This window comes from Miscanthus floridulus, chromosome 16 (assembly GCF_019320115.1).
Source record: "Miscanthus floridulus cultivar M001 chromosome 16, ASM1932011v1, whole genome shotgun sequence".
NCBI classification, from domain to species: domain Eukaryota; kingdom Viridiplantae; phylum Streptophyta; class Magnoliopsida; order Poales; family Poaceae; genus Miscanthus; species Miscanthus floridulus.
The window spans coordinates 95996269-96022625 of NC_089595.1; the positions used below are offsets into that span (position 1 = coordinate 95996269).

The 26357-nt window shown below is 44.6% G+C and overlaps 3 pseudogenes; 1 reads left to right on the top strand and 2 right to left on the bottom strand.

Annotated features, from left to right (window-relative positions):
* The first annotated feature begins 15266 nt into the window (after positions 1 to 15266).
* Positions 15267 to 17690, top strand: LOC136511770 (pentatricopeptide repeat-containing protein At4g20770-like; annotated as a pseudogene).
* A 552-nt stretch (positions 17691 to 18242) lies between these two features.
* Positions 18243 to 20978, bottom strand: LOC136509937 (thiosulfate/3-mercaptopyruvate sulfurtransferase 1, mitochondrial-like; annotated as a pseudogene).
* A 1357-nt stretch (positions 20979 to 22335) lies between these two features.
* Positions 22336 to 25284, bottom strand: LOC136509935 (biotin--protein ligase 2-like; annotated as a pseudogene).
* Between the last annotated feature and the right edge of the window lie 1073 nt (positions 25285 to 26357).

The following is a 26357-nucleotide window of genomic DNA, read 5'->3' on the forward strand; positions in this document are numbered from 1 at the left end:
ATTTCCTTTGCTGTCTCCACTTTTCGCATAATCTTTCTCGTCTGGTTGTTTTACCCTTTTATAGGAATTGGGGCATAACTTCGTTGACCCGATCCCCCTCGATGACTACCTGCCATTGTGGAGCTTGGGGAGAATCTTGCTGGGGCATCTTTAACCAGTAAGTTTCAAACCAGCATGATGTTTCCTGGTGTTTCTTCCGCAGTTCTTGATACCTATGTAGAGTATGTTCCTCGTCCAGTTCCCCGAGCTCCTTGCAGTGTCGGAAAAAGGGGGCGAGCGGATTGTTCTTCTTCTGGTTTGTTCGCCACCAAGAAGTCTCGTCAATCGAGTACTCGTCTAGGTACTCAAGTTATAGGTAGCGTGCTCCTAGGTGAGCATATTAATATGCTTTTTCTTTTTGTTGTTTGCTTTTGCCTCTAACCGAGTACTTTTCTTCTTTTTCAGATGGCGCTGTGGTTGCCATGTTTGAGAGTGAGGAAGAGGAGGATGATGATGCGGCCCTTGTTATGCGTCGGTGAGTTGTTTTCTTGTTTTTCTGCTGTTAAACACTTCTTTTTGTTCTGACTTTGACCTTGTTCTCTTATAGTAAGCGGTCATCGACCTCGAGTTCTTCTGGAGTTCCGGTACCGACCACGCCCCTCCAGTTGCAAGGTGGTGGTGATATTTTTGCTGCTATAGTTCCCCCTCTAAGGTCTTCTATTGGTCTTGGGTGTTTTATGAAGAAGAAGATAGCTAAGTGAGTGAATCTTGGTTAAGTTTCTTTGCGTTTGTTTTCCTTTTCTCTGATTCGTATTCTTATCATCGATTTTCCTTATCATCTTGCAGGCCTTCGCCTCCCCTTAACCCTCAGTCGACTTCTTGTCAGTCCTCTGGTGCGCCCCTGCGTTCTAAGTCTCGAGACTCAGAATGTGCGGTCGGCGAGGTGGCTGTGAGGGTGACAGGGTTCTTTGGTGATCCCGCAGCTACTGATTTGCTGGCTCTGGAGGTGACCGTGGCTGTGGTGGTGGAGCCATCTGAGGAGGTAGCCAGGGCTTCCTAGGGTACGGCCCTGATCTTGTCTTCTTTGCCTCAGCCGGCTTCTCCCTCTACTCCTCTTCCTACTGGCGTTCAACGTTTGGATGATGATGTGGTGCAACAATTCGATGCCACTCATCGGTTGTCAGAGCTGACCGCTGCCTGGGGAACCTTCATGACTTCTTTTGGGGAAAAACTCTAGGTAGGTTTTTTCTAAAGTTCTTTCTTTAGATGTTCGTCTTTCTTTCTGTTCTTATGTCTTGTTTTTCTCTCTCTTTTGCTCAGTCTTTTTCTCGGGATCATACCGGCTTCTTTTTCTCGTCTGAAACCAAGAAAAAGTTGTCTTCTGAGGTTAGTGCCCTAAAAATAGAGCTTGACCTCTGTTGGGCTGAGGTTGAGACCGAGCATCAAACACACCAAAGGGAGGAAAAGGCTCTCCGTGCCCGGGTGGTTGAGGCGGAAAAGCAGAGGGATGCAGCTATGGAGGCCATGAAGAATGAGTGCAATGGTATTGCGGGTTCTTTTTGTTTCCTCTTGTATTCAAATTTTCCTTTCTACTGACTTGTTTTTGGTGCGTGGTTTAGCTCTCCGAGTTGAAAAGCAGAAGCTCTCGGAGGGTATTGAGGAAATGAAGACACTTGCTCGCAATAGTCACAATAGGGCTGAAGAGGTAATTACTCATGCTGAAGAAGAACTCACGCTTGCCAAGTTGATTAGGCGTGGAGCTGACATGGATCTTGTGCTGGTCCAAAAACAGTTGAAGTCTTGACTGGTAAGTTGGTGACGGCTACTAAGAACTGGAATGCTTTGTGGAAATCATTTTGGTCAGTAGCCGATCTTCTCCGGACTCCATCGGATGATGGTCAATCTTGGGCTCAGTTTATTCCCCAAGTTCCGACCCGTTTCCAGGAGTTCATGAAGAGGTGCGCCCAACTATATACCAGAAATGTTCTTGCCTAGGTCCGGGTTCTTGCTCTGGAAATGCCTCTGTCCAAGATTGCAGAGGAAGCTGAGAGTCAAGAATATATTGATGCTGTTGAAAAGATGGAGCCTGAGGTCAAAGATTTGGCTAGGAGGATTGCAGATAATCTTAATATTGATATTTCTTCTCCTGATGATGATGATTGATGTATTTTGACCTTAGTACTCTAGCCTCTATAATAGGATATTATACTTCTTTTTGAATGAAGATCCTTTATTTTTCGTTGATGTCTTCTTTGCCTGGATGTCTTTGATTTTGTCAAGTGCTTGTCATGCTTTTGTTTGTGCTGTGTAAACAACTCGGTATTTGTAGATTGTTGTCTTGACAAACTTTCTTGATTTGTCGAGTGCTTGTCTGGCTTTCATCTGCGCCGTGTAAACAACTCAGTTTTTGTAGATCGTTGTCTTGACAAACTTTTTGTTCTTGTTAGTACTGAAAAGACTTAGGACCAACGATCTCAAGCATCTTCAGCTTCTTCTTTTTAGCTTTTTGCTTAACTCGAGATGTGGCCAGCATCTGGCTCTTTACCTGGTTGTAGAACATCTTAGGATTAGTTTGGGTGTTAGCTTATTAGCTACCCTCATCGGCGGGCTCAAGCATCTTTTTAGCTCTTTTGCTCTCAGCTGGTATGCTCAGGCGTAATTTCAGTCATTTTACTTTTTGGATCGGGTGTTAGCTTATTAGCTACCCTCATCGGCGGGCTCAAGCATCTTTTCAGCTCTTTTGCTCTCAACCGGTATGCTCAGGCGTAATTTCAGCCATTTTGCATTTTGGATTGGGTGTTAGCTTATTAGCTACCCTAGTGAAAACAACTCGGGAAAATTCGTAATAAGACATCTGTTGTCGAGGAATACCATCTTTATTGATCATGCTTAGTGAAAACAACTGGGGGAAAGCTATAATAAGACATATGTTGTCGATGAACGCTATCCTTATTGATCTTGAACGTTGATCTCTTGTGGCTTATATATATGTTCTTCCTTGTGTTGTTTTCATGCGTAGAATCTTCTTAGTTGGCTGACGTGCCATGTATTGTTGACTTCTTTTCCATCTTCAGTTATCAACTTGTACGTGCCTGGTCCGGTGACCTTTGTGACAATAAAAGGACCTTCCCATGGACTGAGTAGTTTATGGCGTCCGTCAGTTTTTTGTATTCTTCTTAGTACTAGATTTCTGATTTGGAGTGATCGAGGTTGGGTATTATTGTTGTAGTGGCGTCTTAAACCTTGGAGGTATCTGGCTGATTGAAGGGTAGCATTTACTCTGACTTCTTCCATACTGTCGAGTTCTAATCTCCGGGTGTGTTCTGCTTCTCCTTCATCATATTATTCTATCCTTGGTGACGTCTAGATTAAGTCGGCAGGTAGTACTACTTCTGATCCATAAACTAGGAAGAAAGGTGAGTATCCGGTGGCTCTGCTTATTTGAGTCCATAGCCCCCATACTACTTTGGGTAATTCTTCAATCCATTTGGATCCATAGTCCACTAGTTCTTCGTACAACCTTAGTTTTAATCCGCCTAGTATGAGTCCATTAGCCCTTTCTACCTATCCGTTGGCTTCTGGATGTGCGACTGATGCGTAATCTATGCCGAAACCACAATCCTGTGCCCAACTTTGGAATTCTATAGCTATAAAGGGAGAACCCAAATCTGTGATGATTCGATTAGGCATGCCGAAGCGGTGCATAATGTCTTGGATGAACTCGACTGCTTTGGCTGCGCTATATTTTGCGAGTGGTTTGTATTCAATCCACTTAGTGAACTTGTCAATTGCTACAAAGATGTACTTGAAACCGCCCTTTGCTTTCTTGAGAGGTCCTACTTGGTCCAGCCCCCAGCAGGAGAAGGGCCAAGCGGGAGGGATGCAGACCAGATTGTGAGCTGGTACATGAGCTTGTCTTGTGAACATTTGACAACCTTTGCATTTTCTGACAAGTTCTTCTGCGTCTTTCAAAGCGGTTGGCCAGTAGAATCCGGTTCGGAATGCTTTGCCGACTAGGGTTCTTGAAGCGGCATGATTTCCCCAGCAACCTGAGTGTATTTCTTCTAAGATCTCTTTGCCTTTTTTGAACGAGACACATTTTAGAAGTACTCCTGATGATGTGGCTCTTCTGTACAGCTTGTCCCCTACTAGGACGTAGTTCTTGCTTCTGCAAATAACTCGGTAGCCTCCGCTTTATCTGCTGGCAACTTATTCTCTTTGATGTAATCGATAAAAACCTGGGTCCATGAGGTGGTGATTACCAAAATCTGGGTGCCTTTAGCTGGGAGTTCAGGGGTTATCTCACTGGGTTATTTGATAGAGGGAGCTGATAACTCTTCTATGAATACACCGGGTGGTACCTTCGCCCTGTCAGACCCGAGCTTGGCGAGGACGTCTGCCGCAATATTAGAGTCACACAGGACATGTAGAATTTCCAATCCTTGAAAATATTTTCCGGGTTTTCGTATTTCAGCACAGTAGGCACCCATGTTTTCTTTGGTGCAGTCACAATCTTTATTGACTTGGTTGACGACTACTGCCGAATCGCAATATACGAGTAATCGCTTGATTCCAAGGTTAATTGCCACTTGGAGTCCGTAGATGAGGGCTTCGTATTCTGCTTCATTGTTTGTAGCTTGCCATAATATCTGAAGGACATACTTGAGTTGCTTTCCGTCTGGAGAGATGAAGAGAACGCCTACACTGGCTCCGCCTAGCTTGAGTGATCCATCAAAATACATCTTCCAATGGTCAAGGATGGTATTTGACATAGGTTGTTGAATTTCTATCCACTCGACAACAAAATCGGTAAGGGCTTGAGATTTGATTGCCTTCCATGGGGTGAAATCGATATTGAGAGCACCAAGTTCAACTGCCCACTTAGATATGCACCCTGTTGCGTCTCTATTGTGTAAGATGTCTCCGAGTGGGAAATCTGTCACCACGGTAATCTTGTGGCTTTCAAAATAGTGACAAAGCTTGCGTGAAGTGATCAGGAGGGCGTAGAGTAGTTTTTGCACATGCGGGTACCGGATTTTTTATTCTGACAGTACTTCGCTGATGTAGTATACATGGCATTATACTTTATATATGCGCCCTTCTTCTTCTCTTTCTATGACTATTGCTGTGCTGATCACAGTAGAAGTTGCCGTAATGTACAACATCATGTCTTCGTTTTTCTTTGGAGGTGTGAGAACGGGCGAGGAGGTGAGGTATGCTTTAAGTCTTTTGAAAGCTTCGTCAGCTTCCTCTGTCCACTCGAACTTGTCTGTCTTCTTTAGTAGTTTAAAGAAAGGTAACCCTTTTTTGCCGAGTCTTGATATGAAATGATTGAGGGCCACCATGTAGCTTGTTAGTTTCTGTACATCCTTTACGCTTCGAGGAGGGCCCATTTCTGTTATGGCTCGAATTTGCTTGGCGTTGGCTTCGATTCCACGATGACTGACCAAGAATCCGAGTAGTTGTCCTAAAGGAACTCCGAATACACACTTGTTTAGGTTCAATTTCCACCTCCACCTTTTTAGGTTTTCGAAGGTTTGCTTTAAGTCTTCAATCAGTGTGTCTGAATTCTTTGTTTTTACTATGACGTCATCCATGTATGCTTCTACATTTTCGCCGATCTAATCACCAAGGCACGTTTGGATAGCTCTTTGGTACGTGGCCCAGCGTTCTTGAGTCCAAACGCCATGGTCTTGTAGCAATAGGCACCAAACGGAGTGATGAAAGATGTATTGCTCTGGTCTTATTCCTTTAATGTGATCTGGTGATATCCTGAATAGCAATCAAGAAAGGATAATAGGGTAGATCCTGCTGTTGAATCAACTATTTGATCAATGTGTGGTAGCCCGAACAGATCTTTCGGCCAGTGTTTATTGAGATCTGTGTAGTCGACGCACATGCGCCACTCATCCGTATTCTTTTTTTGTACTAGAACTGGATTTGCTAGCCAATCTGGATGAAGAATTTCTCTAATGAATCCGCCCGCCATTAACTTTGTGATTTCTTTTTTAATTGCTGCCTTCTTGTCGGGCAAGAATCGTTGTAGCCATTGCTTCATAGGCTTGGAGCCTTTATTGATATCAATTTCGTGCTCAGCCAACTCTCTTGGGACACCTGGCATGTCGGCTGGTTTCCAAGCGAAGATATCTTTGTTGTCCCAAAGAAAGCTGGTGAGCACGAGTTCCTATTTTGCCGAGAGGTGGGCGCTGATGGTTACAGTCTTGGAGGGATCCCCGATGTCCAGGTCGATTTGCTTGATGTCGGCTTCTTTTGGTGGTGCGAGGATGCTGGGTTTTTTAGCCGGTATCTCTAGTTCTTCTGGGCTCATTTCTGTGGCAATAGTGGCTATTTCTTTTCTGCCATTAGCGGTTTGTGCTTTTGCTGCAATTTGAATTGCTTGAACATCGCAGTCAAAAGCGCGCTTCAAATCACTTAAAAGGGAAAGGACTCCGTTGGGCCCTGGCATCTTAAGCAATAGGTATGGGTAATGTGGTATTGCCATGAATTTTGCTAGTGCTGGGCGCCCGAGGATTGCGTGATATGATGAATCGAAGTCTGCAACTTCAAACTTAATGATTTCTGTTTGGTAGTTTGAGGGAGTTCCAAAAGTAACCGGTAGAGTGATTTGTCCAAGTGGCATGGTTGCCTTGCCGGGTACTATCCCATAAAAGGGGGCTCGTTGGTGTAATCATCCCGGCGAGTTGTAGTCCCATTTTCCTTAGCGTTTCTAAAAAATGATGTTGAGTCCGGCTCCCCCATCGATTAATACTTTTGTGACAGTCATACCGGCGATAGTTGGATCTAGAACCAGTGGGTAATGGCCTACATTTCCTACGCTAGTCCATTGGTCTTCTCTTGAAAACTGGATTTGATACTGTGACTAATTGAGATATCTTGGAGTAGCTGGCTCTGCTGCCATGATAGTTCATAGAGCTAGCTTTTCTTGATGTCTGCTTTTGGAATCTAAGGCCCCAGCGAAGATCACTGCTACTATCCCCCTGGATTTTTGGAATCCCTTCTCTTCGCGGTTGTCTTCATCTTTTTCTGATTGTCTTCTTTAGTGTTTACCTTATTATCTTTTCTTGTGTACCGCTCGTAGAAGGTGTAGCAATTTCCGGTGGTGTGATTTCCTTTAGGATGCAAGATGCAATGCATGTTTTCAATGTTGCCATACTCTCTAGGTTTGGAAAACTTCCTTGATTTATCAGCCACCGCTACGGTGTTGTCTGGTCCACGTTTTCTTTCCTGATGTCTGATATTTCGATGATTTCGCTTGTCCGGGTTGTCTTGGTTGTTTCTATCCGGGAACCTTTCTCGTGTCTTCTCCTCTGCAGTAATCATCTTTTCTACCGTGTGTCTAAATTCTTCATTGTTTCTCGGGTTTTCTTTGTAGAAGTACTAAAATTGCCACCTAGCCATAATTCCATGAGAGAAAGCTTCGATTACTCCTTGTTCGGTGATGTCATGTACTTGAGCACATAGTTCGCCAAATCGTCGATAGTAATTTCTGAGAGTTTTGCCTCCTTTCTGCTTGAGTCCTTTTAATTCTGCGTGGGTGATGGGGTGCGTAATGATACCCACGAAATTTCCATAGAAAACTCTTTGCAACTCCTCCCAATTTCTAATTGACCCTGGATTTAATTTGTCGAACTATTGGAGGGGCATGGTTTCTAGTGCCATGGGAAAAAAATAAGGTCTTGATATCATCGTTTCCTCTGGCTAATTCAATCGACTGCGAGTAAATCCTGAGCCACTGCCTTGGTTCGGTCTTGCCATCATATTTAGAGTGGTTGGATGGCTTGAACTTGTGAGGTAGCCGTATTGAAGCAAGTCTGTTCGCAAAACAGGGGAATCTATCGTGCGTTCTGGCTTCTGTGTATTCTGATTCAGCTCCTCCTTCTAGCCAACTATCATCTTGGTGAGAGTAGTTCTGCGGGGCTGTCTGAATTGGTACTTTGCTTTTGGTCATTCTTGGTTGTTCGACTCGGTAGTTTTGACTATGGTCCCTTCTACTTTCTCTGTTGTGACTTTCACTTAGTCCGGGTCTCTCAAAAGTAGACTTCCTTTGATTTTGATCTTCCTGTCTATGAGACGTTGACCTGGCAGGTAGTCTTGAGCGGGTCTCTCCGTCGTGTACCCTTAGGGCTGTTGACCGGAGAAGGTCCCGGAGTTCTTCCAGTGCTTCTCGAATCCTATTATAGGGTGTATTCACCGCGCGTCTTTCTTCGACTTCTTGTTCTGATTTTCTTCTATTGTACTCGGCCAGATCTGACTCATATTTGATCCAAGCTTCCTTGCGCTGCCTAGCACGGTGTTGGCGTCCTTGTTTCAATTTGTTTCTTCTTTCTCTGGCTTGCTTCTGATTCTCGGTCTCACCATCGTGCCCCTGGATAAAGGGTGATATGTTGGACTCAGATTCATCCGATGACTTGATGTCGGGTGCTTCTGGGGGGACCAATGGTGATCGAGGATGGCAAACCATGAATACTTCTCGTGCATGAATTGTTCTGTTATCGGCGTTGGTTTCCATACTGTCGGAGTCACTGACAACTTTAGTAGAGGCTTCAAGGTCGCAGATCGAGTCTCCTTGGTAGGGTAGAATTGTTGTCATCATCGTGCCGACTAGTTGGGTACCGCTGTCCTCAGGAACAGAACCTGGCCAGTGGACGATGCAGTCTTGAGATGTTATAGTTAGTATGAGACCTTCCTGAGCTCCTTTTAGTGGTATTCTAAGCACCGGATTGAGGGATCCTTCTGGCCGTGCCTGATAAAATTTTGCCATGTTGTGGAGTTCGAACGGAAAAGGACCCGACTTCTTGAAAGGACTCTGAGTGTACTCCAAGTTGTATTCTTGATAGGCCGAGGCCGCGTTCTAGAGCCCCGCCGAAAAAGAACTTGGTTTCTCAAAAGAACTCGGCAAAGACTCTATCTCAGATGCGGAAACTGAGTTTGGGTTGAATGCGCAAAGCTACGAAATCTGAGTTGGATCGAACATCACGAGCTGCGCGAATCTTCCAGCGAGTTGATCTGTCGTAGTCGCTGAAATAGAAAAGTCATCATGGTGATCCGAATCTTCAAGGAGACGGCTTCGGAGCTTGCCATCATCATCTGCCTTGTAGATCCATGAACCGAAGATGAAGGTTGATCCCATCGAGAAGATCATGTTGTCGAGGTCCGTCGAGCTCTCGGATGCAAATTCGCCGAAAGCCCCTACCCGGCGCGCCAGCTGTCGATATTTCACCACCGATAGCCTGCCACGGGGGTACCCAGTGTAGTTTGTTCGGGCTTCAGCGTATGCAGAACTCGACGGTAAACGCAAGAGACAGTCGATTTATCCTGGTTTGGGCCCTCGACCGTGATCGAGTAATAGCCCTACGTCCAGTCGGCGTTAGCCTTTGCGTTGGATTGATTGTAAAGTATTGTGTTGCGTTGTGTTATCCGTTGTCTCTCCAGGAACTCTACCCTCCTTTATATAGTCAGGAGGCCAGAGTCCTAGTCGGTTTACAATGGGGTTCCTAGTAGGATTACAGAATAATACTACTACTAAGTTTATAGGAAAAGAAATCCTAGTTAGACTAGATCTTCTCCCTTCTTTGTGGGGTATCCCGTGGGTCCCATATCGACACTAACCTGGGACATCATAGCCCGGGCACGACATTGTGTCGCGACGTCCAAAACAAACCGAAGTCTTTTATTCAGCGTGTGTGCACCACAACAACGGATATTAGCGCTTGAGGACCCGTGTCCATGCACGATTGGAGGCAATAAAGAGGTCACCACTAGGATATACGCATGCATCTTGTCTACCTCCACTTCGATTCGGGTTAGGTGAGGGAGGGGTCGGATGGATGGTGAGCAAAACGCTCGATTGCGAGGTTTTTGCCAGTTGGGGCGGTGGACGACAACAACGACATCGGGACAACAGGGGTTACAAGATTAGGGTTTGGTGGTGTGGGCTTTGAGAGATCCTCCAAGCTTGCATCCTTAGAACTTAGAAGGAGGGGTCCAGCAACAGAGGTCAGCTGGACGGTAGGAGGGGGGGGGGGGGGGGTTCAAGCGAGGCATCGGGGAAATCCTATACAACATTGGAGAAATACTCAGAACCTCTTGTTTTTCAGGGCGAAAATGCTAAACACTTCTAGTTAAGAACACTGGAGTTAACAAAAGATAGGTCATATGCATCTAGGATGGCTGAGATGACCCAGTGTAAACCAGCCTATGATGTGTGCGCATAAACCAACTAGTCCATCCAGAAGCAAATTGATAGCTATTGAGAAAATTCAGAGGCGTGTTACGTCAGACTATAAAAGCTATAATAATATCCATAGTTCCTAGCAAAAATAAATAATCAGTTTTTGGTCAAGGATAACCAGGTGTTAAAGTGCTCATTATGATCGGATCGTACGCTGAACCAATGATGATAAAGTATCATTACCACCCCACTTTCATAAACACTGATGAAAACCGATAAACAAGGGGGGCTTTGAATTAGCAGTGTGATAAGATTTGTGCATTAGTGAATCTAACTTGCCGGAATGTAGCAATCCAACAATAGAACACTCCCACCAGTTTATTTCTAATTTTCTACCAACAAATTAACACTCGTTGAAGGCGTTCAACAATTCGCTGGCCCCGATTGAACTGACAGGATCCTAATGAGTGCTGTGACGGACCGACCCAGTCCATATGATTACCGGGCAGGTTGATGCCTTTGCTGGAGACGTGTGGGTCGCGCGTGCTGGATGGTGACGTACCGCGTGATGAAAAACGAGCTAGAGCGACGAGGCCTGGTCGCCTGGATGGATCCATGGGATTTGGATTATTGAAGGAGAGCAACGGTCGAGTTAGTGCAGTCCGGCAGCCCTCCCTTCACCATCGCTTCATCCTGTTTTTTGTGGTAACCGCTACAAATATATCCGTGCGTTGTAACGGACTTGAATTTATTGGATGTGCATGCTGATTAGTTTATTGTGTGCATGCTTAACCTATAGATGGAGGATCGGCTATAAGAGTCTCGCGGAGGCTAGACGGAGAAAGGGTATGGGGTGCCACCATCGACGCCGGTGAGGCACCCTTGCTCTTCCTAGATGCGGACTCCCCACCCGCAAATATCTATGCAATTTGGTGAAGTCACATTACCATGTCCCACTTTTCCTCCGCACTGCCCACCCGCAAACGCACCTCAGGCACCTATTCTCCTTCACACGGTCCTTGGCGCAAGCATCCCTCCGCTTGTTCACTTGCTGCCCCAACGACGTACCCATGATCTCCTATGAACACAAATGTGCCGTAAATGCATCTACAAATGACTAGGGCATCCACAATAGTTGCTATCAAAATCGACGGGGATGTGGAGGAATCCTATAATTTAACGCCAAACACTTTTACCTAGGATATATAGCCAGCGAGTTGATTTTCTACCATTCTCTCTCCTCCACATCGGTTCCCAAGCCTAGTCAGTAGTCAAATCATCGGCTCAAATCTATCAAAGTAGTTCATGTTTGACTAAATTTATAACGAATAATATTTATAATTTTGTCTCTAAATCGGTTTATTAAGAAAATATATTTTATAATTAATTTAATGGTACTTATTTTGTATCGTAAATGTTAGTATTTTTATATAATTTTAGTTAAACTAAACACATTTAACTCCTCAAAAATAAGAATTGTATTTTTTTCTGAACATATAGAGAATGCACAACTTTTTTTTATTTGGTTGTCTAAATATAACCATCTTCTATTTCTGATTTCTTGGTAGCCAAAGATATACAACGAGAAGGATTCTCTAGAGTGCACACAAAATATATGAAAACGGTTGGAGAGCAAAAGATATAGAAAACTATTTTTATACAAATGACGTTCTAAATAATGGTTTAATGAGTGAGATTTAAAAAGACTAATGCACAGCCGTACGCAATCGAGGCAGTACCGTGAGAAACCGCAGAGCAGAGGACGATTTGGACCCGTGAGCTTGTAGGCTGTGTAGCCCTTGGGCTTGAGACGGCCACACAGCTCAACAGCTCGTCGTGCATTGGACGGCTCCATCCTGCAAATGAAACTCGTATCGAATGCCATTTCCTGTTATTCCAAGGGGGGGCCTAAAGTGCACCGCGTTTTCATTTGCGCGGCCTGGCCACGAAAAATCCATGCAAGTACAAATGAGATGTTGAAATGCAGGTGAAGAATTTCTCACAAAAAAAAATCAGGTGAAGAATTACTGCTTCAATTGAACTTTGGCAACAGGGGGACGATACAGAAACGGGGACACTGCAACAACATAGCAAATCAACGGAGCGGAGCCGACGGGCCTAGGCGTCCACGGCGGCGGCGGCGATCGCCTCGAGACCTATGCCCACCGCGGCTACGACGACGCAGATGCAGGACCTAGCGTCCTCAGGAATGCTGTCACCCGGCGCCTCCACCGCGGTCTCAAGGAGGGCCATCATCTCCGAAGCCCGTCGTCCGGCGCGCGCGGCCGGGGCAGCCATGGAACCCGGCAAGGCCAGCTCTCTGCCAGGTGAGGTGGCAGAGACGATGGCCGAAGACGGAGGAGGAAGGCCGGCCTTGACGTCCTGTAGTCGCCCGAAACCGGCGACACGGGCCGTAGCCCTAGACAGCACGACGGCCATATTTGGATCAGACCTAGGTGCCTGGCGTGATCTTGGGGGCCTGGGGCCAGGACGGTTGCCTGGCCGGAAGCTTGCCTGCTGGGAGGCCGCAACCCAAACATCAGCGGCAGCAGCACTGTCCACCTCGCGCCTCGCCGCAGCGGCCTCCTTGCGGCCACGCAGGGGTGCACCAGGTTGATGACTTTGTTCTTGACGAATTCCGTGGCTGCCTTGAGCTTCTCGAAAGCCCACGAGGCGACCGTGCACAGGTAGTCTGTCACCGGCTCAGCCTCGTCGTAGACGGAGTCGAGGGCGTCGTTGACAACGTCAGGCGCCGCCGCCCCCGCCGCCCCCGCCGCCAAGCCCGCCCAGAACGCGGTGCTCACCGTGGCCCCCATTATTGCTACCTCTTGCTCGATCGCTCCCAGCACACACAGCCGGCCTCTTGCCCAGTTGCCCTGCCTGCTTCTGTGTTGGTGTGTGGCTTGCGGTGCCTCTGCAAACGGGCGGCGCCTGCGAGATTTATAGCCACCCGGCCCGGCCTAGTGGTGGCGACATCGAATGCATTGGGAATATGCAGCGTCGGATGGGAAAGCGTGCGCAAACGAAGCTCGAGTTGACGCAAGGTACGGTCGGTGGGCGCATGGTACCAGGCGTCGGCGGCGTCCTTTTCGTTCAGCGCACAACTCACGAGGAGGCGGCGCCCGCCGGACGGTACGATACGAGAGTTTCTGCTTCGAAAGTCGAGAGGGCTAGAGGCTGGAACCAGCCTTGCGACGCACCCATTCAATTGATGCCATGTCACCGGCCAGTCTCTTTCATAGCTTTATTACCGATATAAAGTTTCATTCCAAAGTTTTATAAACATTTAATTTCATTGACTCATAGATAGTTGGTAATCGTGTAAGAGGGTTTTATCTAGATGAAACTCATTTCTTCTCTCTTCTTAAATACATTGCCACATCATAAAAAATATCTATCTAGCAACCTATTTAATGCAAATGAAACTCACATAAAACTCCCACTGAGACTGGCCTTAAGCGATTTTTTACTCCTTGTGCCCCTGCACACGGCTCAAAATCTTATAAATTTATAAGTAATATAAAATGTATTATATAAATTTAATATGTACTACTAACCAAAATTTTATTATCTTTGCTCTCTCTCTATATATTTATTCAATATACAAATGCTCTTATTTATACACTCTATAATCTTTATCTAATTTTGATAAATTACTCCCTCCATCTAGGAATGATCTTCATATTTCACGCTTGGGAAAGTCAAACAAAATAGATTTGGCGCTCATCTAGGTGATTGTGGTGCTTTGGCGCCACACGAGGTTTCTTGACTTGCATTAGGCTTGTTTAGATGCACATGTATTCACCTCAAGCTGCATGTGTTACAATGAATTTGGGGGTGAAAATTAAGTTAAGTTCCACCCAAATCTACTTCACCACACATAGATTGAGATGTATACACGTGCATCCAACACAAGACCTTAGATGGAGCACTTATAGTCGGGCAGTTGGTAGCGGCCATGATGGAGTCACGGTCTCAGTCTCACGGACGAGGTGAGGGGGACAAGTGACATGCAAACCTTGAATGTCACGGTGGGGGGTGGGGATGGGGGGTCCTTAGAGGGGAGTAGTTTTAATAGAGTCTGCTTACCCATCGCTCGGGTGTTAGGGCAGTCCCAATGGTGCATTGATGATAGTTTCTATCCTCATTAAATGACTTGCCACGTAGGCAAAACGCTGATGTGGCAACGTAATTAATGAAGAAAGAGAGCAAAAATCATAGAAATGATTTCTTCATGAAGAAACCAGGTCTACTCTTGACCCAATGCACTAAGAAACCATAAAATCGTCATTGGAGAGAAACCACTAGTTTCTAGGGAGGTCGTGTCGCACTTCCATTGGAGGAAAAGATAGAGTTGGGAGAGAGAAAGAGAAAATAGTTATTACTCATAGAAACCATGGGTTGGAAAACAGTACTTTTTTGGTGCGGTATCCTATATTATAGAAACTACTAGTTTCTTTCGTTGGGACTGCCCTTAGAACACTCAATTTTTTCTTCACCCACCGCGCCAGCCGCGGCCTCCTTCTTCTACCCCCCCTCCTACCGCCGTCATGGCCATATGCGACCCTCGCCCCGACATGGACTGGCCACCTCATCCGCCGTCGGAACCCTAACGCCACCCTCCTCACCATCCCCACCGCCTAGCCGGCCTGCCTACCTCGAGCCTCTTCTAAGCCCGCCAGAATTAGAGAAGAAGAGAGGGAGAGGGCGGAGATCGATGGAGAAGAGAAAATTCTAGTGTTGGATTGCTCCAAAATACTCGAGTGTTTTGTAGCATTATCATTTTAATACTGTATTAATGTACTTTTCCTTATGAACAGTTCCTTTTAGTGTTTGTTGCTCAAAATGATGCATTTGTTTGAATAATTATTTTATGATAATAACTCAATTTAAGTTAATACTGGCCTCTTAAAATGTCTGATGGTTCCATGATGATTTTTTATTCCAGACGCCTTTTGGCCATATAAAAAATCAATTTTGTATATTTTAACAAAGGTGGTTTACATAATTATATGTTGTTAGAATTGATTATTCTGTTCACGTTGCATCGTACATACTGTATATAAACAGACCACTCCTCTGGTTTCTCGCTGTGATGGCCAACCTAGCGGCCCAGCTCGCTGCCGTGCTCCGGGTCTGCATCAAGCGTAGCGGCGGCCCCAAGCCCAGCCGAGCCCACGCCAAGGCCTTGCACGCGCGCGTCCTCGCCGCCGGCCTCGCCGCCGACACCTTCCTCCTCAACCGCCTCGTCGAGCTCTACTCCCTCTCGGGCCTGCCATGTCACGCGCTCCGTGCCTTCCGCGCGCTGCCCCGCCCCAACGTCTACTCCTACAACGCCGCCATCTCGGCTGCCTGTCGCGTGGGGGACCTCGCCGCCGCCAGGGACCTGCTCGGCCAAATGCTCGACCGGAACGCCATCTCCTGGAACACCGTCATCGCCGTCGTCGCGCGGTCGGGCTCCCCGGCGGAAGCGCTGGAGATGTACCAGGGGATGCTGCAGGAGGGCCTCGCCCCGACGAACTTCACGCTCGCCAGCGTGCTCAGCGCGTGCGGTGCTGTGGCCACGCTCGGTGACAGGAGGCGCTGCCATGTGCTCGCCGTCAAGGTCGGGCTTGACGGGAACCAGTTCATCGAGAACGGGCTTCTCGGCATGTACACAAAGTGCGGGAGCGTCGCCGACGCGGTCAGGCTGTTCGACGGGATGGCTAGCCCGAACGAGGTTTCGTTCACGGCGATGATGGGCGGGCTAGCGCAGAGCAGGGCCGTCGACGATGCCCTCAGGCTGTTCGCGCGGATGAGCAAGAGCGGGATTCGTGTTGATCCGGTAGCTGTCTCCAGTGTTCTGGGCGCGTGTGCGCATGCCTACGCTGGTGACTATAATGTTGCTCGTGCAATCCGGCTTGCACAGTCCATTCATGCATTGGTTGTCAGAAAAGGTTTTGGATCGGACCAACATTTGGGGAACTCGTTGATTGATATGTATGCAAAGGGTATGAAGATGGACAAGGCCATGGAAGTCTTTGAGTCGATGTCCAGTGTCAGTATTGTTTCTTGGAACATTCTTATAACTGGATATGGTCAACTAGGTTGCTACGAGAGGGCCTTGGAAGTACTGGACTTTATGCAAGAGTCAGGTTTTGAGCCCAATGAGGTAACTTACAGTAACATGCTTGCTTCTTGTATTAAGGCAAGGGATGTTCCATCTGCTCGTGCAATGTTTGACAAGATATCAAAGCCAACTGTGACTACGTGGAACACCCTTTTATCCGGCTACAGCCAGGAGGAACTGCATCAAGACACAATCGAGTTGTTTAGGGGAATGCAACATCAAAATGTGCAACCTGACCGGACAACTTTGGCTGTGATCCTCAGTTCATGCTCTAGATTAGGAATTTTGGAACTGGGCAAGCAAGTGCATTCTGCTTTAGTAAGACTATTGCTTCATAATGACATGTTTGTTGCGAGTGGTTTGATTGATATGTATTCAAAATGTGGTCAGGTTGGTGTCTCACAGATCATTTTCAACGTGATGACCGAGAGAGACGTGGTATGTTGGAATTCCATGATCTCAGGTTTGGCTATCCATTCTTTGAATGAAGAGGCCTTCAATTTCTTCAAGCAGATGCGAGAAAATGGAATGTTCCCCACAGAATCCTCTTATGCTAGTATGATCAATTCATGTGCTAGATTGTCATCCATACCTCAAGGTAGGCAGATACATGCTCAGGTTCTGAAGGATGGTTATGATCAGAATGTCTATGTTGGCAGTTCCCTGATCAACATGTACGCTAAGTGTGGCAACATGGATGATGCACGCCTTTTCTTCAACTGCATGATTATGAAGAACATAGTGGCATGGAATGAGATGATCCATGGATATGCTCAGAATGGTTTTGGAGAGAAAGCTGTGGAATTGTTTGAGTACATGCTAACCACAAAACAGAAGCCTGACAGTGTGACTTTCATTGCTGTCCTGACAGGATGCAGTCACTCTGGGCTCGTTGATGAAGCGATTACATTCTTTAATTCCATGGAGAGCAACTATGGGATTACACCATTAGTTGAGCATTATACATGCCTCATAGATGCACTGGGGCGAGCTAGCCGTTTTGCTGAAGTTGAGGCTGTGATAGATAAAATGCCATACAAGGATGATCCTATACTGTGGTAAGTTCTTCTAGCTGCATGTGTTGTACATCACAATGCTGAGTTGGGGGAATTTGCTGCCAAGCATCTGTTCCACCTTGATCCAAAGAATCCATCACCTTATGTGCTTCTATCAAACATATATGCTACCTTGGGTCGACATGGTGATGCCTCAGCCGTTAGGGCACTTATGAGTAGTCGTGGTGTTGTGAAAGGCCGTGGATACAGCTGGGTGAATCACAAGGATGGTGCTCGTGCCTTTATGGTAGCTGATGATCTTGGATCGAATGTTGGAGAACCCACAATGTTCAGTGATAACGAGGACACTTCTGGGATGACACAAGTGCACCTACGCGAAACCTGTGCTGGATGATTTGGAATCTGGTGCTGCTGCTGCCATATTCACAGAAATCTTAAGCTAATATTAGCTGAATCCAGCAGGCTCACTCTAGTGCAATTTACTTGGGAGCCTCAGGTTTCACTCTTGTTTAGATACATTAGACCTCAATTTACAAGAATTTGCCTGATTTAGATACAAAATAGTGAAATACGTTGATCATGATACTAATCTGTATGGTAAATACAATGTTTACAATGGTGAATAAAATCAGTCGGTGTTGTTTTCAAGCATATGTTCCTTGAATATTAACGTTAGTAGTTAGTATATGTCAACCATAAGTTTGATGCTGACAGTGGGGTCACGACTCACAGGAATTGGCAACACTTTATGTCCTGCTTTACATGTCCCCTTTCATCTCTTTTTGTGACAGGACAACATAAAACATATTGCACATTTCTCGTCCATATAATATTCGCCTTTATTTAGTGCAAAAGCTTGTTACAACATAATGTCATCTTGCTGACAATCTAAACTGAATGGTCCAAGATGCTCAAAGTGTATTAGTCTTTTCAGAGCTTGTGAGTTTTAACAAGCAGGAGCGGTGACTTTTGGGTAATCAGAGTCTGATTGTGCTTCCCATTCTGCCCAAGATCCATCATAAACTGGAACATCATGCTTTCCAATCCTGTAGAGCCCCTGTAAAAAGAGATATTATTAGGGATTGCTTTGCTAGTGCCTGGTAAATCCAAGATGAATAGGGAAGATTCCAGACCAGAGCAAGTGTGCAGGCAGTCACACCAGATCCGCAAGTGACAACAATGGGTTGGTCTAGGGAAATTCCTGAAGAAACACCAAATACACCATACTGTTATTGCTTGGCAAACTTTTCAGAATTTCTGTACATGATCCCTAAGAAATACTCAATTTCTAAAAGATCTGAAATGTTAAATTATCGGTATTCTTGCTCTACTTCTCATATTTGAAATTTGGAAAAATTGTTTCAGATTATTAAAATGAGTTGCAACGGAATGGAGACCTGCTTGCTGAAACTTTTGCCGCAGCTCATCTGCAGAGAGAAGGTTTGGTGCAGCATCAAACATCTGGGATGAAGTCAAACATCATCATTTCTTAGCAATTGATGGTTATCCAACTATCATATGATGTACTGAATCTTTGAATCATACCAACCTCAGGGAATGGAACACAGATGCTTCCTGGTCTATGTCCACTTCTTACCCTTTTCCGTGGTTCTGGTGCTACACCATTAAATCTGCGAATTTGAATGTGGGTAATTTTCTTCAGAACAAGAAGAAACCACAGGCAACTTAGGAAGAGGGGTCAATAACAAACAAATGCCATCAGCTGCCAATGCATATAATGCATCTTTTTAACAATTAGTTTGAGAATTAGCAGATTCACAAATGGTGAAATATATTTTCATCTATACATCTAACAGTTTAATGTAATTCATTTGAATTCAGAGTGAGGGCGGAGTCTTGCTTGAACTGGAGCGTTGTGTTTACTAACCTAAGTTTGTACTTGCAAATCATATTCAGTTAGCATCAGAATTTCTAGTTGCTATAGTTTGTGTAACTAAATATGTTACCTGCCCTTTGCTCTGGCATCTATTTGTTAGTAAGTCTTAGCAGTGACATTATGTGCAACCTGTTGCATGAATCAAACAGCTCAATTTGCATGGGAATAACATTAATGTTTCACTTAGTGATGATCTTCATAGCTCCTTTTTGAGTTAATTATATTTACAGAATTCGGAGTTGATCCTATTACTCCAGAGTTGATCAAATTTATGGAGTTCCACCAAATTTTTGAGGCATCAATGTAAAATTAAAGAAAGCAAAAGAGTTCATATGACCAGCAGACTGATACATATTTCAATCTAAGCATGCAAGGCTAATACTTTCAGGTAAAAAAAGTTACTAGCCTTTTCTAGTGTCCAGAATAGATTAGGCTAAAATTCAGTCTGAAATGTGATTGTATTTGTCTGCACGGACAAAAAAAAATGTAATTATCCAATAAGCAAAAAAATATTTAGTAATTATATGGACAGCATCATTTTAGCTCACCTGTTCACCATTATAAACCCTTTCGACAACCTTATTTGCAGCATTTGATTTTAGAACTGCATCATCAGGGCGCATTTTACACATTGAACCTAGAAGCTCGCCACTGAGGTAAACCACCGTCTAATACCCAGACTTTCTTATGTCCAAACACTCTAAACATCCTAAACATCTTGAAGGAAATCATGTTAGTTAAGTAAAACAATCAGATCACTCTTATATCAAAGAAAATAGTATCCTTGACAAGGTCGTCATTAATTTTGATCACTTTTTATATTATCAGCACAACTGAATAGCAAGTTTCTACTGGTTTCATCATTTTGATGAAGTGGATACTAGAACAGACTTCTGCTTACCACCAAACACAAGGTGCACTGAAGAATCCCTTTCCATCATAAACAATAACTTTATTCTGGTTTTTTATACCCAGCTCAGAAATTGTTGCTGCAAAAGCCTCTTCTGATGGCAACATGTGTGGTAACTGAAACAATATCATAGGGTAAACATATTATGCTTTAGGAAAAGAAAACAAGCTCTATATTACTACTATATTGCGAAACTAATTGAAAGAATCAGTCTCCAGTTGGTGGCAAAATCTAACTTTAAGTACATGAGATTTGCAAAGCTGTATGAACCACAACCACCTTAGGAAATCCTTGTTGTTTATCTACTTCAACTAAAATAATGGGGAAAAATGAGGATGTAAGGTATATCCAGAAATATTTCTCACATCAGTTGTCCGATCAACTATGCCATCTAAGTCGAAGAATAGCACACCAGGGATGTGTGCCACCTGAAGATATAAGAACACTTTTGCTCCAACAATTGTGTCAAAAAGGAAAATGAGACACGTTACAGCTGATGCTGAAAACCTGATATTCTTCCCATGGATCCCTGTTCTCTACTGGCATGTACCAGGAAGCATCCAAAACCTAAAACAAGTTGTTAACTATCACAAACCACATCTGTCTCTAACTCTCTAATTCTTTCTGGAAGTAAGATCAAATTGACAAACAATCATACTGTTATGTTCTCCACATACCACTGACGCACAGGATAGAAGAAGTATCTTTGAACTTTTTGTTTATGAAGGAAGCATTATTTAAGTATCTCTGAACTGAATGTGAACATGCAAACTAGATGACTTTTTTTTACCTTGACATCAGGCATTCCTAGGTGCTCGTGCTCCTAGGTGCTCGTGCAGTCACTGAGCAGAAACAACCGGATCATCCTACGCCATTACAAACCAGTGGGCAAGCCAAGAGACCTAGGTCGCCGGAGTGGATTAGCTAAAAAACGAAGCATGCAGGTGAGATTCCCAAGCTAAAGGATAGCCTCCGCTCCAAGAAGAAGAAAAGAGGGAGAATAAACCAAGCTGCCATATAGGCTAAGATTGGAGCTGACCTTATTGATTCGGATTCCTGCGGCCCTGCGGGAGAGCGCCTACGGGAGAGGAAGGGGAGCAGCGAGAGAGGCGGACGGGGATGGGTGGAGCAGACGAACTAATTTGGACTAGTTAGGTAGCCACGCCAAGGAATTATTTAAATATAATTAATAATTATATATATATAAATATACTCCAACCCTCTCTAAATATATGTCGTTCTCGCATCTCGAGAAACAACTTTAACTAAATAATATATATATAAATATTAATATTTATAATACATAATTAATATCATTTTGATAGATATTTGAATCTAGTTTCTCAATAAATTTATTTGAAGAAATGTTGAACGTATGTTCTTCTAATCCAGTCAATTTTTGGCACGAAAACCAATGACTATAGTTAATTGGGGACGAGGGAGTATAAGTAAATGGTTTATTTGCCTCGGATTGATGCTGCGAGAGTGAACTGTGTGCTCAAGTTCTGTGTGCCCATGTTTGTGTGCTGATAAAGTGATAATTATGCAAACCGATCAATGGCGTCATTAGTCCCGGTATACGGCCGCCTTGCCCACAGAACACATAGCAGTTATGCTTATGCAGACGACAGCACAAGCCAACAACAACATGGAACTGCATATCATGTCCTTTCAGTTATATAAGTACCTGTGCAAATACAGCTTTCTAACTCATACATGACAGCTACAAATCTTGTAGATTTCCAACTCAGAGTTCACCAAAAAAAAATCACAGTTTTACAGCTATAGCAGAACCAAATATGTGCCCAAACGTTCCCACAAAAAAATATGTGCCCAAACACTCCCGAAGAAGCTATGCGCCTAGCAACAGAGCAGATACGCTTCATAATTTTCCTGCATTCTTCCTATGAATCATTCAAGTAAAGAGTCTTCAGTCATTGCAATTTCTTCACCTGAAATTTGAACTCATGCCCATGTTTCAGTCGCAGTTGATCATCTCCTTAATTGTTTTTGGAAGCCGTCGCAAATGGAAGTACAAGGCTGGGGCACTTGTTCATGTTTCAGATCTCAAAGCAGCAGTTAGAACTGTTATAAGAGCATTCCTTATATTTATTCCAACAACAAGGTTTGGATACAGATGAAGGTGCTGATGCTTAAATCATGTTCTCATTCCATGCTTAAAAGCCTTCATCCATTTGTACAGTTTGTTGAACCTATCCATGCATCCTATTGTATTGATTGATGATACCCTAAGCTTCCATCTTTCTCCTCACGATACCAGTGAAGAAATCAAAGCTGCAAACAAATGGTACTATGTCAAATGCCATTCTTGACAAAGAATAGTTCTTGATAGAACATACTATTACATGTTGAGAACATATATAGGATGAGAAGCATACAGAATATGGTACACATACGAAGTAATGATATATAGAACAAAAAAAAATTAATGGATGAAGGCAATACCTGTTGCCATCTGGGTGTAACTCATAGCTTTTGTTATCTTCGCCAATAGCGTATAAGTACCCAGTTGGTGTTAACCCCTAGAAACGATTAATACCATTATTAGGTAAGTGAAAATATCAATTCAACCATAACAGTTCTGTTTTGTGCTAACCTAGATGGTGACGACACTGCCTGACTTGCTTTCATGTGCATCTTGTACGACAACTCTCTGGACACTACATAACAATGAAAAGTGCAAATCTCTTTCACATATGGTAGCACATACCAAGGATAGACCATATTATCTTGCAAGCACTCTCTTCAAATATTTACGATGAACACTTAAAATCCAAGTGGTAGTAAATTTAGTTCAGAGCAAAACTTCATAATAAGGTCCAATGAACATGTATATATTGAGATAATAGTCCATACCTATGAAGCCATGAGTTATAGTATTGCTCCTCAAGAGCCTGAAATCCTGCATTGGAATTTGAGGATGTTAAGTACACAACTTTACCAACAACAACAAAGCCTTTTAGTCCCAAGCAAGTTGGGGCAGGCTAGAGTTGAAAAAATAATTACAGTCAAGTTTAAAACATGTTTTGTCAGCATCTAAATCAGTAATAGGAAAATAATCAATCTCTACAGCAAACACAAAATTATCATTGAATCCATTGTCAGGAAAGGAACCAACTCTGCATATACATCAACAGCCACGATTCTAATAAGGATGTGGTCATGTACTGCAAAAATGGGGGGAAATGAAATCCAAAGGACCTTGGTTCAAGAAGATCTCGAATAGATTTTCAAATTTATTGAAGAAGTATGCCAGTATGTCTTCTCGTTTCAATATGGGTGACGTAGGATTTGCCTCTTGAAGTGCAGCATTCAAGCATGTGGCAGGCTTCGCATTGTCAACATTTAAACCAACACCTGATTAAGACCAAAGGAATCCCATCCTTGTCAAAGGAAAAAAAAGAGATTAAATGCTTAGAATCAGCAAAATTGGAAAATGCATGTTTTACCGGTACAAATATTGTAGACTTTGGGTTCATAAGATGAGGTACATAGAATGCCACCAACTTTTAATCCTTTCAGATAGAGATCATTAGGCCACTTTATCCTCACATCAAGTTCTGGTAGTCCCTGAGTTTTATCACAAAGGCAGATTGAAATGGTAACTGAGGTAGTTAGCCTAATGAAAATAGGGGACTGACAATACAATCAATAAGCAGCAAACATGGGTACACTGAATTATAACCTAACCTTGGCACGGCATAGTTCCTTGATAGCTTCGGTAATAGAAAGGCAAACAACATATTGCATAAGGGGCAACTTCCGTGCATCCTGCATCTGTGATGTGAAAGAGAACATGAGACAGTCTGGTGGCGATTCCCACACATTCTTTGAACGGCCTGCATGATTCATGAACAAAGATTAAATTTGTTACCTCTCAATAGCACATAGTGCGTACTAAAATTATGTGATTACAAAGATCAAAGAAAAAAATGAAATGCATGTATGATCTGGTTTAGTCAACTAGTTAAGAATGTGTTAAACCAATGAATTTTAATTGCCACAAAAAGGTAGAATCAATTAAAACAGTTATTTTGATAAAGAGGTGTCACCCTACAGCCAGATTCCACTTGTGTTCACTAAGACTGCATTTTCAAGCAATTGATCTTAAAGATTACACAGCATTCAGCAGATAGTTTCATCATCTTATCAATGATATCATAATAAGTTGAAGAGACCATCAATCTCGCCTAAAAAAACTCGATAACTTCGTAATCCAAGTTGCAATTCATGAGGTCCAAAACACAGGCTCCTTTAGGAAGCAAGGGGGAGCAAAACCCATGGATGGAAAACCCCCCAAAGAATTAAGATAATAACTAAAATGATATCCCCATGGATTTTCCACTCCGGCAAAAGTTCGGGATCCCGGAAGAATTGAAGTTTCCAAATTAGGCCTACGGAAAAAAGCAAGCCCCTAATGATACGCACCTCTCCCTTTGAACTGCACGTCGGCAACGCACACAGCGCCCACCGGTAGCTTTGCAAAGTTCCTACGAACACGAGCTGACGGCAAGTCAAACAGAGTAAAATAAGATCAAACGAAAACCCAATCCCCAGGCGCGAAGCCAGACATCGCACTCACCACGCGATGAGATCCTACGTGGAACCAATTCTGGGCGTCCAGAGCATCCACCTCCCGAACCGGCGCGCCCGGAGCGCGCTCATATACGCGGCGGCGTCGAAGCCCGCGCCCTCGTAGGCGAGCGTGACAGCGACCTCACCGACAGGCTCGCCCTCCCCTAGGGCGACGGAACCGGCCGCGGAGGCCAGCAGCTCCTGCTCCTGGCTGACTTGTCGTACGCCACGAGCGTGGTGGCTGTTCCGGCGGCCGCGGACATGGACAAGCCGGCTGGTGGGTGGTGGCGGGAAGCGGACAGGTAGCGGCGGAGCACGACGGCGGCGAGTACGGCCCCGACGGTGGCAGCGGCCGCGGCCACGGCTGCGGTGGTTGATGGTGGCGGGAGGCGCACGGGGAACGGCATTGTTGTCGCTGTTGGTTTGGTAGTTTGGTGTGCTTTGTTTCCTCCGTCACTTAGTTTTTTTTTTTCAGTGTAAGTGGGCTGTGGAGCCCGACTCCGAGACATGCACAGGATTGATACTTGTGGGCTGGGAGAGTGGGCTCCAATGCTGAAGATATTGGGCTGGATCGGGTCCGTTAGTTCAAAGTCGTGATGGAGTGGAGCACTTAAGAGCAAGTACGTATATTTCTTTTTGACAAGGAAAGTACGTTTTTTAAATAACTAGCAAAAAGGGCCGGAACAGTATATACAATTTATCGTTCGCTTACCTATATAACCTTCAGCATGTAGATTCCTTCCACGACGATGACGTAAAGTGTTTCAATTCATCTATAAAAATCACACTATATACCTAGATAACTCGAAAACATCTGCTTCTCCTAGCTTTAACTTACTCTAATAGGCTTATGTGTGAGCAAAGGTCCGATTTAAGTATGTTTTAGAGAGTTTTACATGTAGAGCTATTTTTTTGAAATGGGTTACTGTTCCTGCTAACTCCAATGATAGTTGTTCCGGTGGCGGAGCTCGTCGATTTTGATGCCTAGGGCCACTTCCAAAGCCTATATACCGCCTACGCGAAGGCTTCCATCGGGTCTACTGCAAAACTATCTTATAAATGTATAAGTTTATACTTAAATCCACGATATAATTCATGAAAACATGAAAGTTGTTAAAAAATAACTAATGATGTTTGGTTCGCAGAAAGTTGGGTTTTTGGCACTAATGGTATAATTGGCATTGGAGCATGGGGGAGGATTTTAATATCTTGATCCTCCTCCTTGTACAACCCTGTTGACTTAATCAATTACTCATTCATGGAGTTTATAGATAGAGAAGAACATGGGAATGGATTCGAGGATGAGGGAACTGCAAGTTACTAGAGCTCAAAAGCCTAAGACAGGCAGACAAGCCACAGTGCCATATAGGAGGCCGGACCCGGACAGGCGAACAACAGAGAGCAGACAGCGCGACGGAGATGCCGGGTCAACGGCTTGCTGCTCGGTGCTCGTCGGCCATGACCAGACGTTCGGTGCGGGCGTGCGGCTGCACTGCTACAGGCTACGCCGCTGCGGCTGGTCAGGACCCCAGCGCCTCTGACCGCCGACCGCGGGCTGCGACAGGGACCAGGGGCCGAGTCACCGCGGTAGTCAGCAGGGGCAGGCCGCAAGCTTGCGGCAGGGGAGAGTCGCCATCGATGACCGGCGGGCGGCGCAC